Source organism: Lolium rigidum, chromosome 6 (genome assembly GCF_022539505.1).
Source record: "Lolium rigidum isolate FL_2022 chromosome 6, APGP_CSIRO_Lrig_0.1, whole genome shotgun sequence".
NCBI classification, from domain to species: domain Eukaryota; kingdom Viridiplantae; phylum Streptophyta; class Magnoliopsida; order Poales; family Poaceae; genus Lolium; species Lolium rigidum.
Genome location: NC_061513.1, coordinates 246,200,327 through 246,206,816, shown reverse-complemented (window position 1 = coordinate 246,206,816; position 6,490 = coordinate 246,200,327). Strand labels below are relative to the sequence as shown.

General features: G+C 43.0%; 1 pseudogene; it reads right to left on the bottom strand.

The window, feature by feature from the left end:
- Nucleotides 1-1,540: 1,540 nt before the first annotated feature.
- LOC124663903 lies at nt 1,541-5,088 on the bottom strand (annotated as a pseudogene).
- Nucleotides 5,089-6,490: the final 1,402 nt, after the last annotated feature.

Below are 6,490 nucleotides of genomic sequence, written 5' to 3'. Positions count from 1 at the left end.
ACGGCCTTCATGTGCCACATATGCACTACAAGATACTTGGACAAATTCGTTGTCTGTGAATTTTTGGCTGTACAAACTGAACTGGTTTTTCTTTTTCTTCCACAATATTAACTAATCATGAGTTTGTACGTACATGATTACAGTGTATACACTTTTTTAAAAAAAATAGTACTAGTTTGTTGTCTCACATTTAAATATTTCAGTCGATGGAGAAATAAATAATCAAACTATAAAATTCATTCAGAGAAATGCTAAAGCAATCTTACAAAATGAATAAATCTTCAACACAAGCATCAATTAAGCAGCACGTCTCCAGCACACGCATGCTTTATTCTGAAACCATCATGTGGGTCAATTTAGCATAGCACAAACATCAGGTGGCGGGTACAAAGCTTTGCATTTGGACAAGTTCTAGAAATGTCAACTAATACATAAATTCTAGATTATAAATACATATTTTGAATCCGACAATAGAATAGCTATCTCGCGGTGGCATCTGCTTCAAATTTCTGCAGATAAAATGCACAAGTTTAATGAGATGCCAATAAGAGGGTAGTGGGAAAATCCTTTAAATTTCAGGAAATAATCTGTGTAAATTACAAAAAGAATATAAATATTTTGTAGCATGTACTATAAGAAGGCAAGTATCCTTTTGAAGTCAAAAGAAAGATAACATGAAGGCTTAAGATGACTCTCCTTGTAGAGACTAATAAACTAAAAATGTGGGATCAAAATAATGTTGATCTATTATCATCTGGTAGTGGTGCAAACTTATCGAAGATGACTCTCCTTGTAGAGACTAATAAACTAAAAACTCATGTGGAATTTGTTACTGCACCATATGTTCAGAAGGTACACACAAGTATGCTTTATTTGACTTAATTAAGCAGGAATGCCAGAAAATTAAACTTACCTCGTCGTAGTCCCAGGTACGAACTGAAATAAGTAACCATAGATTCAGGTGCTCCACTTGAACTGTGAGTGTCTTGGTGCTCGATGCAAATGGACCTCCTGCTTCCTAAACTGGGTGCATCTAGGTAGAAGGCAGTGGCGTTGAGGACCAAGGGAGCTCGGGCGGCACAAGAACAAAGCTTTGAACGGCGTCGAGCAAGATCCTGGCGGCGCGCAGATCGACGCGGAGAAATGGGGCTTGGAGCTGCGTGCGAGCAAGGACGTAGATGGGCAGTGGCGTGCTGGACCAACCCGTTTGGGGCGCCGTAGCCATGGAGCTATCCCGCTCGATCTCGGATGGGGAATGGGGAGCAGGGAGATGAAGAAAGGGGATTTCACGATTCTGTTTGCTCCTGCTGTACCGACACAAGGGGACGGGGATAGAAGAGGCAGATAATAGATGTGTAAGGGGGTTTTCTACAAACTGCATGGTGGTGGAACCAGGACATGAGATCTGACCGTTTGAAACAAATCCGACGACATGGACCGGAATTTGCAGATTTGCAGGAAGTAGTCCATTTTCAGGTGATACGTTCCCTAGCTATCTACAAGAAGTAGCAACTCACTCTATGTTTAACAGTGCAAAAACTTAAAAAAATAATACTATTACCAAAGGTTCCACTTTATGCCCAAAAGCCTTTGACAAGAGAACTCATAAAAGCATTTAACAAGAGAACACATAACTGCAGAATTAGGTGAGTGCTTTGTACATGCTGATATTGTTCTTAACAGGAAGAAGAAAAGACACATCCACGCCCAGGAGAAACTGATCGATCATTGGGTTGCACCCCATTTAGTATACTCCGCTTTGATTTTTCTCAGCTTCACGACCACATCTGTCATCGTCATCCTTTGATCAGGAGAGTCGCTGGTGCAGACCAAACCCAGCTCGAATATTGGCACAAGAAATACTTCCAAGTTGCAACTGGAAGAAGGTCCTCGCAGTAGGTCGTCATCCACAATGTGGGCAAGCTCAGCAGGGAACGCTTCTAAAACCCACCGCCTCAAGGTTAGATTTCCGACGAAAATTGCATCGGTGGGTCTCCTTCTAGTGAAAACTTCCAGGAGCATAATGCCGTAGCTGAACATGTCGCTCTTTCGTGATGCTTTTCCAAGAGTCCCGTACTCTGCATATGGATTACACAAACAGGAAATCAAAACATGGCAGATTAATCATAATTACTCGTTGGCTTTATAAGGACCAAAGGTAGAGAAAGTTTAATTGGAAACACTAGTCAAGTACCTGGTGCCATGTATCCAAGTGTGCCTAGCATGCTCATAGCGATCACAGAGGTATCGTCGCATAGTAGCAACCTTGCGATGCCGAAGTCTGCTACATGTGCCGTCATGTCCTCATCAAACAACACATTGCTGGGCTTCAAGTCACAGTGCAAGACCACCTCGTAGTGGTCATGGTGCAGATACTCCATCGCCATTGCCACATCGAGCATGATGCCTAGCCTCTCGAATAACCCCAAGTGCCTTGTGCTTTCAGAGCAGTGCAAGAGAGCGTCCAATGTGCCATTGGGCATGTATGGAAGTACTAGTGCTCTGAAGTCCAGGTTAGAACATGTGTTGAGTATCCTTATCAGGTTGCGATGCCGCGCCATACGGAGCACATGGCACTCGGCATCGAAGCTTCTCATGCCTTGCTCCAGCTGCATGTTCAGGACTTTTATTGCAACCACCAAACCGTTGTTTAGCTGTCCCTTAAAAACTTTTCCAAAGCTTCCAGACCCGAGCTGGTAGCTCTCACTGAAGTTATTTGTAGCACGAGCGAGCTCATGATAGGAAACCAAAGGATGACTTGTCAGGTCAACCACGCCGGCAGAAACACCTTGTTGATTCTTACTTTTCTTTCTTATCATTACATATATGCAGGAAGCTACAACACCGATCACTATGATGATGGTAGGGACTAAAAGTTTCAGCACGCCACCTTTAGTTTTCTTTGAGTGACATGTTGAAAACCCTAAGCGTAAAGCACCACAAAGACCGGAGTTCCCCATCAAGGACAGTAAGGTAATGTTTGAGAAGATCCCTCCATTGGGTATCTGACCTTCCAGATTATTAAAAGATAGGTTCAAAGAAGTGAGGAGGGTAAAATTGGCCATGTAATTTGGGATTGTACCAGAGAGATTATTATTGGATAGGTCCAAACTTTTCAAGCTGGTTAGTTTGTTGAAAGAGTTTGGAATTGAATCAGAGAAGGAATTTTGTGATAGGTCCAAAGCAGTTAACATTTGGAGTTGTCCAATCGAATCTGGGAACCGACCAACAAAGTGATTGGTAGATAGATCCATGGTAATAATTTGTTTCAGATGGCCTATATCAAATGGCAGTGAACCGTTCAAAGAGTTTTCATATAGTTCTAGGCTTAGTAGGCTATCAATATGAAACAAACTTGGCGGCAAAGTTGAAGTTAACTGGTTTCCAGATAAGATGAGAGTTTCTAACTTGCTGAGGTTACCGATATCTTCTGGTATTGAGCCAGACAATTTGTTGTCGTTGAGAGAGACATGGGCTAGATTATTTAGCATGGCAATCTGAGATGGGATGGAGCCGAACAAGTTATTATCATGGAGATCAAGCCATTGTAGATTTTTCATCATCATGATGGACTGTGGAATTGCACTCTCAAGTTGGTTTCCTGAAAGATCAAGGACAATCAGGCTAGTTAAATTTGAAATTGTAGTTGGAAGCTCTCCAACTAACCTGTTTCTACGTGCTAAAAAAGTTTGCAGCTGGGTTGATAGATTCCCTACACAGTTAGGGAGGTTACCAGTGAAATTATTCCACATGACGCTAAGATACTGGAGATTCGGAAGATTGGAAAAATCAGACAAGAAGCTGAGATCCCCATATAGGTAGTTTGTTGAAATATCAAGGTCTACCAAAGAGTTCATGGTACCAATATACCTAGGTACTGATCCAACCAACATGTTTTTGTCCAACAGTAATATTGCTAACTCAGTTAGGTTGTCAAGAGAAGTAGGAAAGGGTCCTGTTAGCTCATTGTCTGAAAGATTCAACTCTGACAATTCAGTCAACTGGCCGAGTTCTGTTGGGATGGCTCCTGTTAGCTTGTTGGATCCCAGGTCAAGGACATTCAGCGAAGTGAGGTTGCTAAGTGTAGTAGGGATTGGACCAAAAGGCCCATCTCCCCTATGGAAAGCCAAAAGAGACGAGTCAACTTGCCTAGCCATGTTGGCACAAGACCTTCAAATGAATTAATGGACAAGGAAATAGCTTGGAGGTGCTGACAAGATGCGAGGCCCAACGGAATCTGCCCTGTGAAATTGTTCTTTCCCATGCTGAAAACTTGCAGCATCGGGAGACTGAAACTCTCGTTGCCAGGGAAAGTACCAGTTAAGTAGTTATGGGTGAGATAGAGAGTCTGAAGTTTAGACATGTTGAAAATGGCCGTTGGCACTTGGCCGGTGAGAAGATTGTAGTTCATACGGAGGTACTGGAGCACCGGCAAGGAGCCAATGCAGGATGGTATTAATCCTGACAGGCTGTTGTTGTCGAAGTTTATGAAGGTTAGCATAGGGGTGTTGTTAAATATGCTGGTGGGTATAGAGCCGCTAATGTCGTTTCGCGCGAGATTTATGTATGCAAGATTGTGCAGGTTCTGTAGCTCTAGCGGGATTGGACCGGAGAGAAGGTTCAACTTTAGATCAAGATGTTGAAGCCCCGTGAGGTTTCCAATGGTGGGAGGGATGCTACCTGACAGGCCATTCAAGCCAAGTTGCAGGAACTTGAGGCGATGTAGTCTGCCAAAATCATGTGGGATAAAGCCCGTAATATTGGTGTTGTTGAGATTGAGGACAGAGAGGAAGAGAGGTTACCGAGGTGAGGTGTGATCGGTCCATAGAGGGGTGTATCCGGCAGCGACAGAGCAGTGACGCGCTGCCTACGGCGGCTGCATGAGATGCCGACCCAATGGCAGAATGATGTACTGGTTGTCCAGTTGCCGGCAAGGACACCAAGAGGGTCGGAGAGCTGGGCTTTGAAATCCAGCAGAGCGGCAAGGTCTGTGTCGCTGCCATTGCCGTTGGGAGAAGAAGGGGCGCTACCAGCTACAGAAATGGCTGATAGAACTAGGAGGAGAAGGGAAATGGGTGTGGTGGCCATTGTGCTGCTCCTGCTCGTATGCTCACCAAGCTGCTCATATAGTGTGGTTTGTCTGAACTTTTTCACTCAACTGGGGATCCTAGTAGACGCCAAGGTTCCCTTTTCTTGGAAGCAACGGAGCTTTGTATGTGGTGATGACAAGGAAGGTAGCCCGCATGTATCAAGTGGCTCTCTCGGGCTGTATTGCAGCGGACACATGCATCGAACCTGTTCATATTGTGATTCTGAAACGCATATGGATAGTGGGCTAGTGGCAGACGCGCATGCTCTACCCCATCCACAGCTAGTCAAACTTTTGGGCCGTATGGAGAGCTTTTTTGGGCGCCAAAGGGTTTGCTGTCCATATTAAGCAGGACGTGATTCTATTATATATTACTAGCAAAAGTGTCCGTGCGTTGCACCGGGAGAAGCGAAAACTCGCTCGTTCCAATGAATCATCCGTGATGATATTTCTTCTATTTGCCATCATTGACGAAGGTAGTCACATTTTCTTCTACTCATGACAAACATGCCTAATACTTTTTTTTTTGCGAGATAAAACATGCCTAATACTAAGATGGGCTTGTGAGGCTCTCGCTGCACTGAATTGTAATACCGTAGATGGTTGTCGCCACAACCCCTGTAATTTAAAGTTGTTGCATACTCCATTTCACATTGTAATTCTACGGACTTTGTATGATGGTTTGCAACACCTGTCTGCCATCTACACTTGGTGTTGCAAAACAAATGTCGCTTATTAGAAAAGCAAGAGTTTCGCAAAAAAAGAGAGTTTTAAAATTGTATTTTTAAACATTATCACTACTTATATTTTGGCTCAAACTCGTTTGACTGGCCTAACTGAATTCTTGTGTGCTGCCACAAATTTTAGAGATCTTATATTTTAATGCTCCAACAATAGGGATGCATGAAGTCCAGACATAATGGCGTTAGGGGGCTATGGGGTTTGATTTTTTTTTTTAATCACCACGTTTTGTCAACTTGTGATCCGCATACATGCACTACTTTTGATACTGTACAATGAGAAAGAGAACAATAATATACTAAATAAAAAAGAGCAATAAAGAAATGAATTAAAGCAGAAAACTGGGTATCGAGGTTCTTCCATGATCTATCAGATTGTGAACAAAATTTGTAGTCTGTATTATGTTTTTTCCAACCAGTGATCAAGATGAATTATTGCAAGAAAACAGAAACATGAGCAAATGCATGTTCAAGAATTCATTCTGCAGTTCCCTTCACAGGCAAACAAAAGTACAATATTAGAAAATGTGTTTGTAGATGTATCATGATTGAACTGGTATTTTAGATATATATGTACTAAAACTGTTATGACCGGCCTGGTGGCCCAACCGGCCAGGCCTAAGTGAGGGGCTTAGCCCAAGTTAGCAGATTAGGGTTTCGC